At 39.3% G+C, this 23,481-nt stretch overlaps 2 pseudogenes; both read left to right on the top strand.

The window, feature by feature from the left end:
* Positions 1-912: 912 nt before the first annotated feature.
* LOC125314058 lies at positions 913-17,389 on the top strand (annotated as a pseudogene).
* A 461-nt stretch (positions 17,390-17,850) lies between these two features.
* Positions 17,851-23,061, top strand: LOC115733436 (annotated as a pseudogene).
* Positions 23,062-23,481: the final 420 nt, after the last annotated feature.

Raw genomic sequence — 23,481 nt, 5'->3', positions numbered from 1 at the left:
AAGCCAATCGCCCCATATATTCCCTTGAGATTATAACTTCGATGAAGATGAATTATGATGTCTGTCATCATTCATTGAACCATGTGCCCTTCTGCCGTAGGAGACGATCATCATAGCCAGTATGCACATCCAGAAAAAAATCTTTCGAGGTAGGTGATCTTTGAAAGCTGCTTGTTATGATTCAACGGGTACAAGGCCACCGAAGAGCCCAAATACGACGAGTTTATTAAACGCCTTACGCACCACAGCGTGCTTAACACATTTAATATTTGATTCCAACATACATGTCCAACCCATGGCGGAGAACTTCGTCCCTGGCACCATCTGCCGCAAACGACTATGGGTTGTTCAAAAGACTCGTTTCGCCAAGACGGTTCTGACTACGTGTTCAAAGCTACTTTTATTGTACAGAAAATCACGAATTATCTCAGAATAGTAGATTCGTAAAACGGGTTTTTCGCACTAATTCAATCACAAAAATTTACGCGACCAGAAAGCAAGAACAACACACTTTGATAGAAAGCAAGAACAACACACTTTGATACCAATGACGGCAACCAATCCCTAACTCCATAAGTACGGATTGCGGAATTAACATGCTTAGGAAGTCTTGAATCACTTATCAAAAGCATATATTACGATTACGAACATACTTTCTTGTTCCACAAATTAAGTGTTTTTGATGTAGAGAGAGAGCTCACCGATTTGACGTTCAGAGAGAGAGAGAGAGAGAGAGAGAGAGAGAGAGAGATCGTTTGTTATCTTTTTTTATTCTGTCTTCACAGTGAGAACGACACACGTAATATCTTTTTTTAGAAAGATGATGTTCTTAAAATCACCAGAATTATTTTACGTGATAAAAGAACATGATTAGATATCACGTTTAAAAACGATAATTATCCATAATGGATAATGCACTGGGTTAGTCCACACGGATGGCCCACCCATAAACCCAACATCTTCAATGGAGACAAGCCTCGTAAACCCTTGGACTTCCCGGTCCCTCATGGACAGCGTCCTGAGCTAGTGCACCTCGTCCCACGGTGAAGAAATTACACATCATTGGCTTCGAGTGCGAAGAGGCCAACTGCCCCAAGCTCGACCTCTGGCTAAGGTTCGCGGCGGGGTGCCGTGTGGAGGAGCTCTGCCTGTACACTACCGCAGTTCTTCTATTGCCTAAGTTGGTAGGTACGCCTGGAAGTCATAAAGTGTTGTTTTCTGTTGGGTACTGCTCTTAGGTGGCCTTGTCTTAAGGTCTTGTTGATAGAATTTGCGGAGATGAGTGATGATATCTAGGAGGAAATTGTCCGGGAAAGTCCTGTTTTAGAGTCCCTCGAGTTGTACGTGTGCAAGGGCATGAAGAACAATAGAATAGAGTCAACGATTGTGAAAGAGTTGTTACTCGTCCGCCGCGCGAGCCCTAAGATGGAGAAACTTTGGGCCCCCACATTTGTTGTCACTGCGAATAGAAGGGTGCTGGTTTCATGATTATGTGTTCAGACTTTACGACATATCTTCTTTGACGGAAGCCAAGTTAGATTTTGTCGCGTGCAGTGACAATAGCATGCTCTTCCGACTTTTTCTGAGGGATTTGACGAGAAGATGCGCGGAGTTACTAGAATCACCGTTAGCTCTATTGGCAGCTGGTGTTTGTAGGTAGGAGCTCAGTATTTTTACGCTTTATGAGGCGTACTCGTGTTGAATTTCTTCCGCGATTAGCACCTGGTGCTAATATACTCGGAAAGGATGATGTCGGTTCGCTGCTTTGCAACAAGTCCTGAATGTCTACCAACACCTCGGGCCGAGTCGCCGCCACGTAAATCATAAGTGGAATTTAGATGAGAGATGAGCTCTTTGCAACGGATACGGAACTCATTGATGAAGGAGGTAGCATCAGAAACCTAAGAAGAGATTGAAGACATTCTGGGGTAACGGAAAGAGATTCAAACTTTAAGAAAAGAAGAACTGTAGTAGAATGTAAGTACGATGGAGGCCACAACTTATAGAGCCAATCATATGGAAGAGGACGTCTCTTTTAATGCAATGCCGTCGTCACCCATTAATTTGAAAAGCTTGAAACGTTTAGGAACATTTAAGACGTCTCTTTTCCTCCGCTGATGTTTCTCCATCAATTTCTATTCTGCGCCCTAGTGTTTTGGCTATTTTACTTTGCTTGCTTGCTTAATCACCACTTTTCCCCTCTTTGCTATCAAAAGGAAAAATTACCATGCTACCTTTCTCTGAACTCCTAAGCAAGAAATTCTACTCCCTAAGAAGATTTATTAAGAGAGAGAATCTTTTTTTCTTATAATTCGTGGAATGATTTATGATTTCATTGGCAAAGAAATCGAGTCAAGAGTTGCTCGCTCTATTTCTAGAACACAAGAAGCAGAAGGCCAAAAAACTTAGAACCTACATGGGACTATTAGAAACGTTATTACGGTAAACTAACACTATATACAATTTACATTAACATTCCACCTCAAACTTAATATGGTAATTTTGAGACTAAATCTAAACGGCCAGGTGGATTTGCTTTAGTGAAAGTATCTGCTAGTTGTTCCGCTGCGAAGATGGAAAGAAGAATGATTACACCACTGTGGATATGTTGACGAATAAAATGTCGCTCAATCTCAATATATTTAGTACCCTCATGAAAAATAAAATCTTGAGTTATCTGTATAACATTAAGATTCTCTCCAAAAGAGCGGAGTAGCACCATAATGGGCAATTCCTATATCCATCAGTAAGCACCTTAGCCAAAGTTGTGAAGAAGTAGTCTAAACAATTGCTCTGTTTTCAATAATGTAATATTGAATCATATATTATTTTTTCATTTTTTTTTTAGTTTTAGATTACAAAGAAAAATTAGAGACAAAAAATATTGAGTGATTTTTTTATGCTTCGTAAACAAGTGAGTTATATAAAATGAAGCCCATTGCTATGTATATGGTCAACCATACTAGAATTAAATTCTCAAATATAAAATTATGGAATTAGATGAAACTTAAACTGTAATATAAATCCATTCTCAAACTTAAATAATCAAGATATTAATTATCATTAATTAAAGAAATTTTATAATTTTTGATAATTACAATTCATTTCAAAAACAGCTAATAGTCCATGAACTGTAACCGTGAATTATTATTCGACAAATGTCAAGTTACCTATGATTTATAATATTTAACATAACATGGATAGAAATCGATGCGATGTTATATGATATTAGAATTTAATCATTATATGATTAAAACGAATTGAACTTCATTTATTTAGGGTAAAAATTCGAAAAAGAGCCCCAAGTATCCTTATTTTCTTATATAAGTACACGAAGTGGACTTTATTTCAAATAATAGCACGAAATGCCATTATTGTCCCAAAAAATGACATGAAGTGGTTATGGTTGTTTTAAAGGAGATCAATCCTCCGCATGTGTTTTGTTTTTTACTTTTCTTTTTTTTTTCAAAATCTCTAAGAAAATAGAAAAAGGGAAAAATGAGTTTAAAATAGTAAATGACCAAAATGCCCTTAACTAAAGTGAATCAAGCTCTTTTTTTAGACTAATATAGCCACTTTATGTTTTTATTCGAAACAATATGTACTTCAGGCCTTTTTTTTTTTTTTTTACACACAATGAGGGCACTTGAGAAAAGACATCGACTTCACCCCTAATAAAAGCACTTGGGCTCTTTTTTGAAATTTTTTCTTTATTTCGAGTTTGGTTTATATTCATGAAATTGTTATTTCATTTCGCAAAATCGAAAGGTGAGAGCTTTGCTTTTTCCCTTTGCCGAACTCAAAAGTGGGCAGGGACGGAGCCAAAACTCCCCGGCGACATCTGAAGAAAAGCCTCCCAGCTGGTGCTGGACGCTGTTCAACACACGTTCTCTCTCCCACAAGGATGGTTGAAGAAGAAGAGCAGCGTCAACAGAGCCCGCTCAACGAACCCACAGAGGCCACTCATCATGGCCCGCCATACGGTTCGATGTCCCTCCTCAGAGAGCCCATCATTTCCACAAACAGTTCAGAATTGACCAGAAGCCGAACAACTTTCTTAAAGGCGTCAAATGGTGCGTAACCTTTCGTTTTCCCTTGATGGGTGTTTGGCTGTTCGTTTTCTTAGCAGTGGGTGTGGCTTTCGGAGCGATGATTGCTTTTTTTTCTTTCCTCACTCTTGTTGGGCTTTCGTTAGGTCACCTGATGGGACTTGCTTTCTCAGTAGTGCAGAGGACAATACACTTCGCGTGTTCACATTGTAGGTTTGTTTGAGGACAATGGTGGTGCTTGCTGATTTTTCTGTTCCTTTTATGTTTTATTCGTTCACGAGATGTGGCGATGTTGGTTGTACTTTAATTGCTCTGTTTAATGATCAGATCAGACTTGGGGTGACGAAAGCGCAAATGCAAATTCGTCTGATGTTGATCAAGGTACAGGTTCTTAAGGCGTTTTGTGCCCTCGTAGAATGTGTATTTTTTTTGTTCTGCTTATTTAAGTAGCTTGAAAAGATGTTAGCTTTAGGACTGCTGAGACTATCTGCGAGTAATATCTACAACCAAATATTCGCAAAATGCAACAATGGGTGGTTTATCTCTATGTGGTTGCAGATTCTTTTCCAGCCAATCTTGTTGTCACAGGAGGGGAATCGGTTTACGAGTTCTGTTGGCATCCATATGTCCACTACAGGTCGTCCCGTTAAATTTCACTCGTTTCTTTTTACTGTATGATGGTTTTTTTTTTCAGCTATGATATTTCTCTTCTGGTAATTAGCGACAGCCAGAATTGATTGTGGAAGATTTTCATGTTTCAGACCCAGTTAGCTGTGTATTTGCTTCACCTACTCGTGATCATCCGATTCATGCCTGGGACGCTACTACTGGACAGGTCAGAATTGTTTAGTCTAGAGGTTTCAAGAACTCTAGGAAGACTTTGTGGAAGCCATATAATTGCTTCAGGTACACTGAAGTTATAGACCCTGAGCTTATCACACATCTTAGACATGCTTTATAGCAACTCTGTTGTCTGCATACCCCGTAGCTTCTCCTTTACAATCTTCTGAATGCAGCTTCATTTTTAATTGTCTTGAAAAGAAACAAGGAAATTTTATTGACTTGTGGACTTGACATTGCAGCTACGTTGCACATACAGTGCTTTTGATGCTGTGGATGAAATTACAGTTGCATTTTCAAATGCATTTAATCCTGCAGGGAAAAAGTAAGGTTAACATTAAATTTTGAAGACTCTTAAATTCCCTCATGTCAACGGTCCACTCTACTTCGCCTCGAAATTTTCATTGGAAATCGTACAATACTTTACCTACTATTGTTGAAAGAAATCAGCATTTGGTGATGTATGTTATGCTTTGCTTCCCAAATTTCGGAATGTCGGTGTATGGTTGCTTAGTGGTTTTTGTGGTTATGATAAATGATTTAGTTTGTTGGAGCTATTCTCTTTACGTAGGTTTATTGCATTTTAAGTCTATAAAAGTTTCAACCTACATCCTTTGTTCATGTGTAGGAACTTTTCTGGATATGACAAATCCATAAGAGTGTTTGATGTACATCACCCTAGTAGAGATTTTGAGAAGCACTCGACACTTCAAGGAGACCAAGAAGATCAAACAGGTTGATTGTTGTGCTTGTCTTGGTTTAGCTATTTTTGTATGTTTGTCAAACAAGTTAAATAAAATAGGATTTAGAGGAACTGCAGTGGAGAAAAATTGAGTGTTTCAACTTCAAAGGGTTATTTTGGATTGTAAGGGTGACTTTTTCTGTTTTATTTCGCAATGGAGCTGATATACGTTGCATGCGAAGGAAAATAGCAGATCTCCTAAGTGCCTTGGATTTCCTTGTTAATTTTATAATGATTCGAGATAATATTGCGATCACAAGATAAAAGGGAAGAATTGGGTATCTTACTCTCTATTGCTTTTGTGCAGGTATAATATCTGCCATTGTTTCCTCTCCAGCTCATACCGGAATGCTGGCAACTGGTTCGTAGAGCCAGACTACTGCAATCTACAGAGAAGATAGCATGGAACTCTTATACATCTTACATGGTCAACTAGTTTGGTTACCCGGGTAAGTGCCGGATGATTGGATTTCCGTGATGTGATGGTTATTTCTTATGAAATTACAGGTGATAAGCTTGCAATTTCAGGTGTTATTCTGGAAAGATGGAAACTACTTGTATACTGGAGGACGAAATGTATAATGCTCTAAATCTTCTCTTTTTCTTTTCTTGGAAATATATACATAATGACTCTACCATTCCCTCTCTCTTCTTTCCACACACCCCCCCTCCTTCCATGCGCGGGGCGATGGGAACATTTTATTTGGACATTTTCAGAGTTTTTGTTATCGATTAATCAGATAAAAGTTGGGACAATTACCTTTTGATGATGAGTGTTTGAATTCATTTGTTGCCTCTAAGATATCCAAATTTGTTTAAGATGCTGAAAATAGTGATGATCATGGAAAGATATCCTATTTTCATGTCTTGAACTTGCTTGGATATTTAAGGTGTCTTCTTTGGCATATGCAAATTCTATCAGATTGGATATACCCAAATATCGAGCCAGAAGAACAACAAAGGACAAGATAAATGTGGAAAACTTTTCTTTTAGGCGGAAGGGAATGGCTTTGGTTTGAGTTGGGGGTGGGGATTATGGCGAAAGAGGAAAAGGGAGGAGGGGGGTTCATTGAAAGGGAGGGATTGAGGGAGGGTGAGTTAGTGCATGATCCTGCCCTGTTCTTTCCAGACACAGTGACCTAACAAGTACCCAGGCACTCGCTAATGTGGGATGTGTGTTAATTGGTGAAGCCGGACTAGATAGGAGAACATATCTAATTCTTATATCTAATCACTCTCCAAATGAATGCACAAACATTTTCATCTGTTACTTGGTGAAGCCGGACTTCTGGCTCCGCTTCGCGGAGGCGCGCCGCGTGGAGGATCTCTGCCTGTGGCTGAGCGATTCTCTATTCTCGTACACACTGCCGCGGTTCGTGTGTTGCTTGAGTTGGTTGGTACATCTGGAAGTCTGTTTCTGCTGTTTTTCGTCGGGTACTAATATCAGGTGGCCTTGTCTTAAGGTCTTGTCTATAAAATACGCTGAGTTGAGTGATGATTTGGAAGGAATTCTCAGGGGAAGCCCTGTTTTAGAGTCCCTCGAGTTGGAGTATGGCGGGGGGTTGAAGAACATTAGAATAGATTCGACGAGTGTGAAAGAGTTGGTACTCTTCCGCCACGATATTGTCGAGTACTCGAACATGGAGAAACTCTGGGCTCCGCATTTGCTGTCGCTGTGGGTATCAGGGTATTGGCCTAATCGTTCCGTGCTTATACTTGAGGATGTATCATCTTTGGTCGAAGCCAAGTTATATTTTCTCGAGTCTCCTGTGAGGAGGATGCCCTGTGACGTTTTCAAGGGACTCTGTGAGAAGCTGCGCGGAGTTCCCACAATCGCCATCAGCTGTCCATGTTTGCAGGTACGAGCTCGGTATTTTTACCTTTATAAGACTTGCTCGTGTTGAATGCGGTCGGTGATTAGCACCGTTGTAGTGCTGTTTGTTGCCCCGGTTGAGCAACTACAGCTCTCCATGGCATTCTAGTCTTCCATCAAGATGTATCATTGCGAACTCGTGGGAGACAGAGTCAGGGTATAAGGTATTTGGATGGACTTTAATTTTTGTTAGTCTTCATTCATCTTATAACAGGAAAAGAAAGTATAGTCAAAATTTTCTATGTTGCTTGCTCAATGTTCTTAGATTCTGTCCCTTTGGGAGATGGGAGGAGTGCCATCTCCATTGTCAAAATGTCAGAATTTGACACTACTTGCACCAGTTTCTCGTTGGGAACTTCCTGGGATAGCACACCTGCTACGAAGTTCACCGTGCCTTGAAAAATTAGTCATACGCCTGGCTGGCTGCAGCAACGTGCTGGTTTGTTCCTTTGCTATGAAACTTTCATCTCGCTGCTTGTGCTGAATTTCTTTTGCCAAATGTTTAAACAGTGAATTAAAGCTTTAGAAGCACATGAAGATGATCAACTTCAAACCCTTACTAGTTTTAGCAATTGAAAATTGCCTGTAACTTCGGTCAGTCTACATAACATATGTGCAGCTAAAGTAACTGCAGTGTTTTACTGGAGATTCTTTGGCTGCCATGTAGGTTTGGATCTTGAACTAATAGGGTAGCAATGAGCACCTAGAAAGAGAAGATATTTTATTGTGTGGACGACTTTAAGAGCTCAAAAATTGATTAAGACTCGATACAAAGTAAAACTAACTAGCATTTACGGTGGGCAAATGAAGGTTGTTTGTTTGATATTTTAGTGAGCCGTTGAATTTTTTTTTTTTTTATCCTTGTGGACCCACACATCTAGTGCAAAATTTCTTACATGGGGTATTCATGTGCAGTTTGAGCTTCATGAATCCAAAGACCATTTTAACTTTGAGGAAGAAGATTTTTTGTGCTCAAGGAAGGGGAACTTTGAATGTTTGGCGAAACATCTCAAGAGAGTTGAGATAATCGGCTTTGGAGCTGATTGCTTTTGGTCGAAACATCTGCTCGCACTGATTAAGTTTCTTCTTGAGGAAGCACTTGTTCTGGAGAAGTTGATTATCAAGGCTGAATTGCCCGCGCATTATGGACTAAGACACTATGAAGCCGCTGTTCTTTGGGAACTACTTGGCGAACGCCAAAATGTGCTCAGCTATCGAAGAGGTTCCCAAAATGCTGAAGTCATCTTCAATCATTCTTTCAAAGAGGCGTCCTTTTTTTCAAAGCTGTTTTGGCGGCAGGACTCATAAAAACCTGGGAAGTGAAATTCATGGCCGAGAGCTCTGCCCACGGCATAATCCAAGGCAAATTGTCGTGGCAAACTACTGAATCTCATAAAACGAAGCCAACCTTCTCCTTCAAAACGAAACGAAGCAGGAACCTGAGAATTTATCTCCACGATTTCATCAACCCCTTTGCGCGAAGCCATAGTCCGCCTCATCTATCCTTACCCCATTCAAGACGTTTTTAAGGCCTGCGTCCCCTCCAAGCGGTGGCGATCCATCTGCACTATTGCAAAAGACCTTTCTTTTTTTTTTTTTTTTCTGTAACTTTGTGCGCTAAGACGCTTACTCTGGCAAGACGATCCATCTCTGTCTTTGTAGAAATGGTTCTGGCCCGTGGGCCTCGGCCACAGTGAGGAGGTTTAGGATCAGAGACATCCTCTATGGGAAACCAATTGACCCATAGATTTCCTCCATATTTTAACTTTGATGAAGATAAATTATGATGTCCGCCATCATTCATTGAACCATGTGCCCTTTTGTAGCAGGATATGATCATCATAGCCTCTGTAGGATAGTTGGTCGAGTGGTGCAAGGCGTAGCATTGAAACTGCTCTGTAGGCTTTTGTTTACAGAGGATTTGAATCTCTTTCTTTCCGTACCTTAAATTAATTTACCAATGTTACTTACCACAATGTATAAAATAACAACGCATGTCCGGATTTCAAAAGTTCAAACTTTATTTGATATAGATTTAATATTCCTAATTTCATTTCTTTGGTACGTCAATTATTGAAAAGAGCGGACAATAGATGAAATCTCCCTATTGATTATGGTACATTAATGGGAAAAAAATCCCTTGAAAATCACCTTATCTTAGGTTGATCTCGGCAAGAAGCTGACCTACGTCAAGATAACCCTTCTTTGAAACACTTTAGTAGTGCTCCTAGGTTGAAACCAAAATAATAACTCAGAGCACATGGAGCCATCTCTTTATTTGCTAGAAAAAAATGGTGGACTAACTGATATTTTGATTAGTTAATGAAAGAGCCCAATAACCCCCCAACCCAAAAAAAAAGGGACATCTTGGGCCTTTGAAATAATTCGAATCATTTTGATAATAATCAATTTGATCTGTTTTATCGTGAAGGTCTACGGTTCAAGTCCATAAGCCCTAACATAACTAATATTATAGTTTATTATAACTACTAGAATAGTTTAGTTAACTAGTATATTAAAATTAGAATAAAATAATCTTTTATATAAAATATAAAAAAATCGATTTCCTTTTCGAATTTTTTTTAATATTCGAATTTTTAATCCAAAGAATTAAAAAAATGCGAATTCTTTTTCTTTTGAATTCCTTTCCTTCGTTAGAAAAAATTCATCTGAAGGCGGGTGAAAACGAGAAAATTTTATTTGTTTTGTATAAGAGCACTATCTATTTATAACTACCGTATCTATTTCGAAAAAAAAATCAAAGTAAGGTTAATGTAAATATGATTCCAATTGATAAATATTTAAACAAGACATGTACAAGAACAACCCGATTTTTCCACCAGCTTAAGTTATGAGTGGATTAGTACTTATTCATCTCAAGTCCGTAGTAAAAACGATATTTTTGAGGATACACTACGGTATAATTTGGACCCCATAGAGTTAAAAAATATGTGAAATTGGAACCCGACCGAGTGAAAATTGCACCTCACCCCTCTCTCTTCTTTCATGGACGACACCTCCCTCCCCATGTGGCATAGGAACCTTCAAGCCACCATCTCCTCTTCCTCTTCTTCTTTTCTTCTTCCTCTTCTTCCTTCTCATTTCGTGACAACCCCACCGAACTCTCTTCATCTCTCAATTTCACTCATCCGACATTCTAGGATATCAAGCAAACCAACAAAAGTAACATGCAAAGAACATTGGCAATATGCAAGCCGAAACCCACGATCCGAGGGTTACACGAATTAGAAATCTACTCACCTGGACTCCTGCGCGAGAGGCCCACCACGGGACCGAACCGCCGTGTCGCTACTAGCTCGTCCTTCCATCCACATGAACACAAGCAAATCGCGGAACCACTGCAAGACTCGGACTTACCTCGATCCTACGCCCAAAACTACCGCAGGAATATCATCATACCGCTGCTTTGTGCTCCTCCTTCCTTCCGCAAGGCTGGGGTGAGAGAGCAAGGGATCGTCGCCGGACGGAGCCGCCGAGTGAGAGAGAGCATCAGCAGGTGAGAGATTGAAGGAGACAAGAGCGAGCGAGAGCTTGTCGGCCTGTGACCATATAAGGTCAGCCAGATTTAAAAGAATTAAACGGAGCCTAAAAGAATCAAAATTTCACCGTTTTTCGTAGGAAAATTGCTTGACCATTGAGCACTTGCTTGGTCACCCCAAAAGAAATTCTTATATATATTGAAAAACAAAAAATACGCCCAACAGAAAAAAAAAATTATGCCATTTAAATATAAAACGTGAAAGTCAAAAGCCTCGAAAGCTCGGGATAGAAACCCTAGGTTTTATAGACCATGGCGGAGACCTCCGTCCACGGCGCCATCCACTGCAAATCCCCCGGCGACCGGCCGAATCGTACAAGACGAATCCCACCTCCTCCTCCTTTGAGCCCTAGGGATGACATCAGCGCCTTGCCAGACGACGTGATCCACCACATCTTCTCGTTCCTGACCCTCCGAGATGTAGTCAAGACCAGCATCCTCTCCAAGCGGTGGCAGTCCACTTGGACCTCTACCACCGACCTCGTCTTCAATTATGGGATTGGTGATGACCTGCCTCACAGTTCCAGGGACTTCTCGTCCTTTGTCGACAGCGTCCTGCTTCAGAGGACCTCCCCGACCGTGAAGAGATTCCACATCATGTGCGACGGGGTCAACTCACCCAAGTTCGACTCCTGGTTCTGCTTTGCGGCAGCACGCCGCGTGGAGGATCTCTGCCTGTTGCCGGCTGCTACACCATTGTTCTCGTACGCATTGCCGCAGTTCGTGTGTCACTTGAGTTGGTTGGTACGCCTGGAATTCAGAAAGTGCCGCTTTTCGCTGGGCACTACTGTTAGGTGGCCTCGTCTTAAGGTCTTGTCGATGTCATTTGCGGAGTTGAGTGATCATATCCTAGAGGAAATTGTTAGGGGAAGTCCGGTTTTAGAGTCCCTTGAGCTGCACATGAGCAAGGGCGTGAAGAACATCAGAATAGATTCAATGAGTGTGAAAAAATTGATACTCGTCTACCCCATGACCTGTAAAGTGGAGACAATTTGGGCCCCTTATCTGCTGTCACTGTGGATATCAGGGTTTTTGCCTAATGATCCCATGTTCAGACTTGACAATGTTTCTTCTTTGGTGGAAGCCAACTTATATTTTCTTATGTCTCGTGGAGAGAGGATGCTGGATCTTTTAAAGGGACTCCTGGAGAAGCTGCGGGGAGTTCCTACGATTGCCACCTGCGGCCGGTGTTTCCAGGTACGAGCTTGGTTTTTTTTACCTTGAATGGGATCCGTGATTAGCACTGTTTTATTAATGTATGTTGCCCCACTAGAGCGACCTACAGGGTCAAGGGATAAAGTATTTGGATGGACTGTAAATTTTGTTAGTCTTTATTCATCCTGAACAGGAAAAGAAATAATAATCAAAATTTTTCTATTTTGCTCGCTCAATGTGCTTAGATTTTGTCTCCTTGGGAGATGGAAGGAGTGCCATTTCCATTGTCAAAATGTCAGAATTTGACACTGCATGCACCAGTTACTCATTGGGACTTCCCTTGGATAGCACACTTGCTGCGTAGTTCACCATGCCTGGAAAATTTACTCATATGCCTGGATGGCTACACCCTGTTTAAGGTTCGTTCATTCGCTATGATATTTTCATTTCACTTCTTGAGCTGACTTTTATTTCGCACAAATGTGAGTTAAAACTCCAGAAGCATATGAAGATTATCAAATCCAAAATCTTATTTGTTTTGGCAATTGAAAATTGCCCGTAACTTTGGTCAGTGCACTCAACATATGTGCACCTGTTTTAGTTCATGTCTTCAAAGTAACTGCAGTGCTGTACTGGAGGTTCTATTGCTGCCATGTAGGTTTGGATCTTGAACTAATAGGTCAGCAATGAGCAGCTAGAAAGAGAATAGATTGTATTGTGTGGGCGAGTTTAAGAGCTCAAATTGATTAAGACCTCATATAAAGTAAAACAAACTACCATTTGCAGTGGACAAATAAAGGTTGTTTGTTTGAAATTTTAGCAAGGCAGTGAATTTTCTTTTCCTCATGGACCCACATCTAATGCGAAGTGAGTTTCTTAAATGGGGTATTCACGTGCAGTTTGGGCTTGATGACGAATCTAGAGAACGTTTTAACTTCAACGGAGAAGATTATTTGTGCCCAAGGAAGGGGAACTTTGAATGTTTGGCGAAACATCTCAAGAGAGTTGAGATCATCGGTTATGAAGCCAATCGTTTAGGATCAAATCATCTGCTCGCCTTGATTAAGTTTCTTCTTGGAAATGCACACGCGCTGGAGAAGTTGATTATCAAGGCTCAGTTGACCCGACATGTACAAAAGCATCTTCAAGCCGCTGATCTATCGAAACTATATGGTATGAACAAGAATGTGCTCAGCTGTCGAAGAGCTTCCCAAAATGCAGAGGTTATCTTTGTTTATCGTTTCAACCGGGTTTCTCGTTGAACTCATGGGCACTACACTGGTCATTTGTATCCACACTTTGACAGTAAAGTTACATGTAAGTGGGACAGTATTAGTTTTTTAACGTGTGCCTAATTTGCTCTTGTTTCAAGTTTTATTCTAGTTGTAAATATAAATCTCTCTAGGAGAAACCTCGGTAGATTCTGATCCCCTAACGTTGGGGATCCATGTTAGGGGTAACATAACCACCCATTGGTCCGTTCATTTCCCATCGGACGGTTAACAATCGATTACGTCAATTAAAAAAAAAATTTCCACCCAAAATTTTCCCCTTCTCAAAATTTGAATTGATCGATTGTTGACGGTCCGATGGGAAATGGACGGTCCGATGGGGGGTTATATTACCCCTAACATAGATCCCAATGTTAGGGGATCCATTTCCCAATACGAGTGTCTTGGTTTAAAAGGTTTTTTTTTTTCTTTTCCTGAGAAAAAAAAAAGTTTGCGATGGGAACTAAACTGTATTTTGCGTGGCATTTTTCTTTTTTTTCTAAAAGGCACGAGATATTATAAAAATAAAAGTCACGTGACGTTTTCAGTCCACTTACAATTGACGCAGTTAAGAAAAGCTTCAGGCGCATCGAAGTTGCATGTTTGAGGACTTGCATGCATGAAATGCAAGCTCTGTGATTCAAGCTAATTGTGATAGCAAATTTTTAGGACTTGTCCGGTAATTATCTGAAAAAAGAAGTATCTTATATGATTACGAAGCTAATTAACATAGTTATTACCTATTTAAGAAGCTTAAACTTGTGAATATGTAATTTAATATAAATTAAGGACATTAAAGCAGCTTATTATTTGCCCATTAGCAGCTTACCACTTCTTTTTTGGGGTCGATTGCTTATCACTTGTTGAAAAGCAGATTTCGACTGCTTCAATTTTTAACATTTTTTTACTCACAAAATTTTAAGTTTCTTTAGTCTTGCGTGTTCTATGATTATTTATTTAATATGAAACACTTGAAACATTTTAAGTACTTAAATATGTAATGTACAATGATGAATTAGGTTTTCTCATATCTTTTTAGTTTAAGATTCTAATCATAAGCAGAAATATTAAGTGATTTTTCTACTCTTCGCAGACATGTCATTTATATTGAATGAAGCGTGATGCTCAGTATATAAGCAAACCGTACTAGAATTAATTTCTCAAATATTAGATTATTGAGTTAAATGGAATTTCAATTGTAAGATAACTCAATTTCAAACTTAAATAATCATGGTATTAATTATCATAACTAATAATTACAATTCATTTCAAAAACTGTTAATAATCCATAACCTGTAACTATGTGTTCTTGTTCTAAAATAGTCAATTTTTCTATGATTTACGATATTTAACATAATATGAATAGAAAACAATGCATTATTCTATGATATTAGGATTAACATATAATTAAAAATGATTAAAAAATTTAAGCTTGCTGATGTTTTTATGAAATTATCTGCTCAATATTAGACTCCATTTGTTTCACAAAAAATGAATGATTTGAAAAACTTTTTTTTTCCAAAAAATAATTGTGTGTATGCTTGATATAAACGATCAATGAAAAATATTTCATTACCGATAGAATTTTTTTTTTTTTTTAACCGAGGTTTCCCACGTACAATAAACTACTCCTAAGGATGGTGGGAGGGGGGGTTTTGCCAATACCATCAAGTAAGTCTCCCAAGACGTGGTCGCTGGAAGTCGAACTTGGAACCTTATTAGTTTAACTGTCTAAAGCCCAAGCATCTCACCAACTCATCCAACGCCTCATTGGCCATTACCGATAGAAATTTATATCTAAGTATTTGCGTAAACGATGAAAATAATTTATGTTCATTAGTTTTCGTAAGCGATAAAAGCAATCATTTTAGGAAAAATATTTTTAAAATCATTTATTTTTTACGAAATAAATGGAGCCCTAATTTTGAGTTTAGTTTATTTTCATTTATTCCCATTTTATTTCAGTGCCCTTTAACGAACTCAAAAGAGGGAAGGTTCGACGAAGCCAAAACTCAAGAAAAGTGTCACAGCTCGTGCTCGATGCTCTTCAACACCTATGTAGCATAAGTGTGCGGGAAAGTCTTATCTTTTGAGCTAGACAGTTGTGGAGTTCGCGCTAATCACACATCTTAGAAATGCTTCGTAGTAACTCTGTCATCTGCATATCCCTTAGCATTTGCAATTGCAATTCTAGGGGGAACAAGTAAGGTTAACATTCAATTTTGAAGACTCTTAATTTCCTTGTGTTAAAAGTCCATTCTATTTCCCCTTGAAATTTTCTTTTGAATTCGTACATTACTTTTTACCTTCTATTGTTGAAAGAAATCAGCATTTGGTGATTTTGGTTATTCTCCACCACCAGAATTTCAGAATGTCTCCGGTTGGTTGCTTGGTTGTTTTTGATGTTATCATAAACGATTTAGTATGTTGGAGCTAGTCTCTTTACATAGGGTTTATAGCATGTCAAGTCTAATAAAGTTTCAACCCTCATCCCGGGTTCACGTGTAAGTTCTTTGCTGCTTATAACAAATCCATTAGAGTGTTTGACTTACGTCGTCCTGGTTGGGATTTTGAGAAGCACTCAAAACTTCAAGGAAACAAAGAAGGTTGGACGGCCGAGTTTTTTTGTTTTATTTTGCATGCAAAGTAAGATAACAGATCTCCTCAATGTTTTGGATTTCCATGCGTATTGTTATCCAAGATAACATCACGATCACAAGATACCAAGGAAGAATTGATTATCTTACCCTCTATTGCTTTTATGCGGGTATGATATCTGCCATTGCTTTCTCTCCAGCTCACGATCACAAGATACCTCGTTCCCTTCCTAAAGCCATACTACTGCAATTGACAGAGAAGATAACATGGAACTCGTATACATCTTACATGGTCAACAAGATGGGGTTACCCATGTGATGGTTATTCCTCAAGAAATTATAGGTGATAAGCTTGCAATTCCGGGTGTTATTTTCGAAAGATGGACGAAAGGTTGAATGCTCTAAACCTTCTCTTTTCCTGTCCTTGGGAACGAATATAAATGACTCTCTACTACTCTCTCTCTCTCTCTCTCTCTCTCTCTCCCATGCAATGGCTTGTGATGGTAACATTTTAATTGGACATTTCCAGAGTTTTTGTTGTCGATTAATCGGATAAAAGTTGGAAAAAATTATTTTGTGATGTTGAGTGATTGAATTTGTTGTTGCCTCTAAGGTATGCGAATTTATTCCTTTTGCTTCTAATAGTGATTATCATGGGAAGATATTATTTTTTTTTTTTTTCACATCTTGGACTTTGCTTGAATGTTCTTTGGTGTTTATACAAGCTAATAGGAGTTATCGTGTCCTCTTTGGCAAAATGCAAAGTCCCATCGGATTGGATATATAGGAGCCGGACATAAAGTCCCAACAACAAAGGACAAGATAAACGTGGAAAGCTTTTCTCTTAGGTGGAAGCGAATTTGCTTTGGGTTTGAGTTGGGGGTGGGGATTGTGGCGGAAGCGGAAAAGAGTGTGCATGATTCTCTGCCCAATTCTTTTCGGACACAGTGACCTAGCAAGTGACGAGACGCTAACTAATATGGGATATGAACCCGGATAAGATAGGAGAACATTTCTAATTCTTACATGTACTAACTCTCCAGGTTGAATGGAAAAGTATTTTCGTATCAATTCTGTCTTCATCTTGTGATCAAACACAGTCTTAAGTTCTCAATTTGTGAGAAAACCACTGGAGCATTTTGGATGGACTTAACATTCACGAATCATGAGTAAAACATTTGTTAAGCGTTATTTCTACATTAGGCATGTTTGTCTCTGACAATGTCTCTTCTTAAATTTCTTGTAGGACCCGTTTATTATGTGCTGGGGTGTTCGCAAGGCTGTTGATGTTGTCTACAATTGAGTGTTGTTTTCTAGGGATGGCAAAGCTTCTATTTCCATACACCTGGATGACATATTCTTACTGAAATGTTGAGTCTTTAGATGAGAAAGTAGAATAGTTTCCTGAACATGCCTTTCCTAAGAAGGGACAGGATTCATTGGCGGCGAGCCGGTTGCCCAAAAACTTCGAGTATGCTCCTCACCGGATTTGCCGTGGTTCACCCTCGCTTGCCCAAGCGAGGGCAGCCCTCGCCAGAGTTCGGCAACTTCCTCTAGCCGGATGGTGGCTAGAGGAGGAAAAAAAGAAAAAAAAGTAGAAAAGTAGAAAATTTTAAAAAAGTAAAAAGACGAAATTGCCCTTTGGTTGGCCAAGTCAAACCCTTCTTTGAGATTAATATGGGCACTTTAGGCGTTTTATTTGAGATAATGGCCACTTCATGCTCTTATTTAAAGCAAAATTCATTTCGACCCATTATTCGAGAAATGAGGGTACTTTAGGCTCCTAATTGGAATTTTTCCTTATTTATGTGCATTGTCGGAAGGTCGGGCGAAATCCCGAGTATTAGAATATGCATTTTATTTCATGTATTTGTGCTTAACTATATAGACATCGTTACAATTTGATTTTAGTTTCAACACAACTCCTTGTTTTCAAGTGAAGCAACGACTCCTTGCGGTGTTCGCAAATTTATGAATAAGCAAGCGAGTAGCTCCTTCGATTGCATTCGATTTCAAATGACAAAACTTGAAGTGCTTCTTTGCTGCCCAAAAGAAGTAAAACGTGACTTTTAACATTACCATTTTAGGATTCCAAAGAAAATACCTCAATTACGATTTCGAGTTTTTCTAATGTGTTAAAGTAAATTCACTTATTTTTACGTAGGAACTATATGTTTTAGACACCCCTTTTTTGTTTGGTCGAAATTTTAGACCCTATTTTTATTTTTAATTTTTTTTATTATAGATCCCTTTTTTTTTTTTTTTTTTTTTTTTTGTAAAACCCTATTTTACTTGCACAGACTTTTGAATATGAACTTGCCTTTTCTTTTGGCCCATTGGCAGCCTATGTCTTGTTGTAAAAATCAGATTTCAACTAGCCGGCGACCCCCTCAAGAAATCTCTCACAGCTCGTGCTCGACGCTCTTCAACACACACACACACTTCTCTCTCGCACGAGGGTGGTTGAAGAAGAAGAGCAGCGTCAACTGAGCCCGCTCGACGAACCCACAGTGGCCGCTCATCAAGACTACTCATGGCCGGCGATTCGGTTCGATGTCCCTCCTCAAAGAGCTTATCATTTCCACAAACAGTTCAGAACTGACCAGAAGCCCAACAACTTTCTGAAAGGCGTCAAATGGTGGGTAATTTTTTGTTTTCCCTTGATGGGTGTTTGGTTGTCCGCATTCTGTGTAGTGATGTGGCTTTTGAAGCGATGATTGCCTCTTCTATTTCGGGCTTTCGTTAGGTCACCTGATGGGACTTGCTTTCTCAGTAGTTCAGAGGACAATACACTACGTGTGTTCACTTTGTAAGTTTGTTTTGGGACAATGGTGGTGCTTGCTGATTTTTCTGTTCCTTTTTATGTTTATTCGTTCACGAGAATTGGCGATGTTGGTCGTGCTTTAATTGCTGTTTTTCATGATCAGACCAGACTATGGGGGTGACGACAGGGCAAATGCAAGTTCCTGTGATGTTGATCAAGGTACAGGTTCGCAAGGAGTTTGTGGTCATGCAGCATGTGTGTTATTTCTGTGTATTTAAGTAGCTTGAAAAGATGTTAGCTTTAGGACTGCTGAGACTATTTTGCGAGTAATATCTACAACCAAATATTAGCAAATCCAGACATTGGGTGGTCTATGTCTCATGTGGTTCTCTTTGGTTGCAGATTCCTTCACAGCAAATCATGTTGTGACGGAAGGGGAATCGGTTTATGATTTCTGTTGGTACCCATACATGTCTGCTACAGGTTGTCTCGTTAAATTTTACTCTTCTTTTAATTATCATGGTTATATTTGCAGCTATAGTTAGTTTTCTTCTGGTAATTAGCTACAGCTGGAATTGAGTATGGAAGTTTTTCATATTTCAGACCCAGTTAGCTGTGTATTCGCGTCAACTACTCGTGATCTTCCAATTCATGTCTGGGATGCTTCTACTGGACGGGTCAGAATTGTTAAGCTTAGTTTAGAGGTTTCAAGAACTATAGGGAGACTTTATGGAAGCCATATAGTTATTTAGGGGTACACTGAAGTTGTGGACCCTGAGCTTATCACACATCTTAGACATGCTTTGTAGCAACTCTGTTGCCTGCATACCCCTCATTTTCTCCTTTACAATCTTCTTTGTACAACTTCTGTTTCAATTGTCTCGACAAAAAAGAGGAAATTTTATTGACTCGTACAATTGACATTGCAGCTACGTTGCACATACAGGGCTTATGATGCTGTGGATGAAATTACAGCTGCATTTTCAATTGCATTTAATCCTGCGGGGAACAAGTAAGGTTAACATTCCATTTTGAAGACTCTTAAATTCCCACATGTCAACGGTTCACTCTAATTCCCCTTGAAATTGTACATTACTTTACCTTCTATTGTTGAAGGAAATCAGCATTTGGTGATGTAGGTTATGCTCTGCTATCCGAATTTCCAAATGTCGGTGTTTGGTTACTTAGTGGTTTTTGTGGTTATCAAGAATGATTTAGTTTGTTGGAGCTATTCTCTATAGGCAGGGTTTACAGCATTTTAAGTCTATTAAAGTTTCAACCTACATCCTCTGTTCATGTGAAGGATCTTTGCTGGATATAACAAATCCATAAGAGTGTTTGACGTACATCGCCCTGGTAGAGATTTTGAGAAGCACTCAACACTTCAAGGAAACAAAGAAGGTCAAACAGGTGCATTGTTGTGCCTGTCCTGGTTTAGCTGTTTCTTTATATTTGTCTGACAAGTTAAATAAAAGAGGAATTCAAAAACTCCAGTCGAGAAGAATTGAGTATTTCAACTTCAATGGAATACTTTGGATTGTAAGGCTGACTTTTTCTGTTTATTTTGCCATGGGGCTGATACATGATGCATGTAAAGGGAAATAGCAGATCTCCTGAATGCCCTGGATTTCCATGTTAATTATATAATGATTCAAGATAATATTGAGATCGCAAGATAAAAGGGAAGAATTTAATATCTTACTGGCTATCGCTTTTGTGCAGGTATTATATCTGCCATTGCTTTCTCTCCAGCTCATACTGGAATACTGGCAACTGGCTCCTACAGCCAGACTACTGCAATCTACAGAGAAGATAACATGGAACTCTTATACATCCTACATGGTCAACAAGGCGGGGTTACCCATGTAAGTGCCAGATGGTTGGATTTCCCTTATGTGATGGTTATTTCTCAAGAAATTATAGGTGATAAGCTTGCACTTCCAGGTGTTATTTTCGAAAGATGGAAACTACTTGTATACTGGAGGATGAAAGGTAGAATACTCTAAACCTTCTCTTTTCCTTTTCTTGAAAATATATAGAATGACTCTACCATTCTCCCTCTCTTTCTCTCTCTCATGCAAAGGCGTGTGATGGAAGCATTTTATTTGGACATTTCCAGAGGTTTTTTAATCGATTAATTAGATGAAATTTGGAACAATTACTTTGTGATGATGAGCGATTGAATTCGTTGTTGCCTCTGAGATATGCAAATTTGTTTTATCTGCTACTAATGGTGATAATCATGGAAACATATCCTTTTTTCATGTCTTGGACTTGCTTGAATGACAAGCTAAATGTGGAAAGCTTTCCTCTTAGGTGGCAGGGAATGGCTTTTTTTTTTTGGGGGAGGGGGGTGTGGTGGTTTCGGTTGGTAGAGAGAGAGCGCGCGCGCGCATGATCCTGCCCTGTTCTTTCCAGACACAGTGACCTACCAAGTAACCAGGCACTTGCTGATTTGGGATGTGTGTGTTAATTGGTGAAGCCGGATAAGATAGAACATATCTAATTCTAGTCACTCTCCAAATGAATGCACAAACATTTTGTCTCAATTCTGTCTTTTTCCAGTGATCAAACAGAGCCTAAATTCTGAATTTGTGCGAGAACCACTGTAGTGTTTTGGGATGGACTTAACATTGAGGAATCATGGTAAACATTCTTTATGCATTGTTTACTTTAGACATGTCTATCTTTGACAATGTCTCTTCTTAAATTTCTTGTAGGACCCTTTCATTATGTGCTGGGATGTTCGCAAGGCTGTTGATGTCGTCTACAAGTGAGTATTGTTTTCTAATGATAGCAAAGCTCCTCTTTCCATGCAACTGAATAACATATTTTTAATGAAATGTTGGGTCTTAGATAAGAAAGTAGAATATTTCCTGCTAATATGCCTCTCCCAAGGTGGGTTTTTTTTTTCCCCTCAAGTAATCACTTTTGCTATCATTATTGTTTTTTTTTTTTTGGTAAGGTATCATTATTGTTTTTCCGTATCATCGAAGTGACTTTTTTTGTCCCTCAATTGTTTATATAGGTTGTACCGGTCATCTGAAGATACCAACCAGCGCATATACTTTGATGTTGAACCTCTAGGTTGATATCTTGGTACAGGCGGTCAGGTACCATGCTGCTTTTGCATTTGTAGCAAACTATATCGTCAATAGTCTACTCTTTCTGACTCTTTCCCATCAGGATGTTCTAGTTCATATATATGATCTTCAAACTGGCCAGTGGATTTCAGGCTTTCAGGCTGCATCAGGTCTGATACTTTGTAATTGAAGAGTTTCTTGTCCATTTATGCGTGTTGTGTTTAGTTGTACTTGATTTGCCTGATGATGAACATTTCCTTGTCTTTCTTTACCAAAAAAAAAAAAAAAAAAACATTTCCTTGTCTTCCGTGATAATCCAGATACAGTAAATGGCTTCTCTTTTCATCCGTTTCTGCCAATGGCCGCTTCTTCTTCCGGGCACCGAAGATTTGAGGTTCCTGAGGAGGATGATGCAGTATTTCATTTGAGGGGTATCATAGATGTCCACCTTTTCCTGTTAAAGCTTTGCAGCATATTTCACCTTGCCTTATTGATTGATCGCCTTGGTCATTGTGCTAATTCAATCAAAATATTGGGCCCTAGAAGGTCATCCTCCATTTGGTTTTTTCTTGATCTTGTTCTTCCCATTTTTCCCCAAAGTCCCCTAGAAGATCATCCTCCATTGGGTTTTTTCTTGTTCTTGTTCTTCCCATTTTTCCCCAAAGTCCCACTTGAGGGTCTTCTACGGCCCAATGTTTGGAATTTTCCTGGGGAAAAGATATCCTTTTGTTTTTCAAGTTCTTCGGCCAGCTAAGATTATGCCATCTTGAAGTTTTTTTTTTTGCTAGTTTCAACAGCCATAGACTGTTCTGCTTTTCTTCGATGATGTACTTGGATAAAATTTGTTGCATGTTTAATTACACGGATTAGAGTCGATATCTCTTGCCAGCCGTGCATGCGTGCACTCTCCTTTGATCAGCTCAACAATTTACTGTTGCCCTTGGTTTACATTGTATTGTCTTGTCTTCTTTTGCAGGTGATGAGAACTGTCTCTCAATCTGGAGCTTTGCTTTTGATTCCGCATGTAACAGCGTGCATGATGGAGATGGAGGTGCTGATCTTGAGGCCGTGTCCCCTGAAAAGGGGCAACAGGATTCTTGAGATTTCTTAACAACTTTACGTCAATCTATATCACGTCTTTCACTGATCGGAAATATTGAATGATTGATGGCAGAGGCAAATCCATGATCTGCAGTGATCCAGCAATGTTGAGCTCTCGCGATTTGTAACGGGTTATAGCGATTTGCGGCATAGCTTTGTGCAGTTGCTCAAAGTAGAGTTTGAGTTTGTCTTGGCCGGGGTTTGTTTCGATGTAACTAATGTATGAGGAATGATGATGACCAAATGATAATCTTTTCATGCAAAGGGTACTTTGATAGGATTTGGACGAAGTATTGTTAAACTCGTCGAAAAGCAGGGACCGGTCCACGGGAAAATGTCATGGGCATACCGATTCTCTCTTCGTTAGGGCATTGTACATGTGTTTGGTCGTCTGATTAACGTGGTTTATCCTACTAACTTTCGTAGATATGCATATTGATGATTATT

This window comes from Rhodamnia argentea, chromosome 3 (genome assembly GCF_020921035.1).
Source record: "Rhodamnia argentea isolate NSW1041297 chromosome 3, ASM2092103v1, whole genome shotgun sequence".
NCBI lineage: Eukaryota > Viridiplantae > Streptophyta > Magnoliopsida > Myrtales > Myrtaceae > Rhodamnia > Rhodamnia argentea.
Note: the sequence above shows the minus strand (reverse complement) of the source record. Positions and strands in the feature narration are given on the sequence as shown.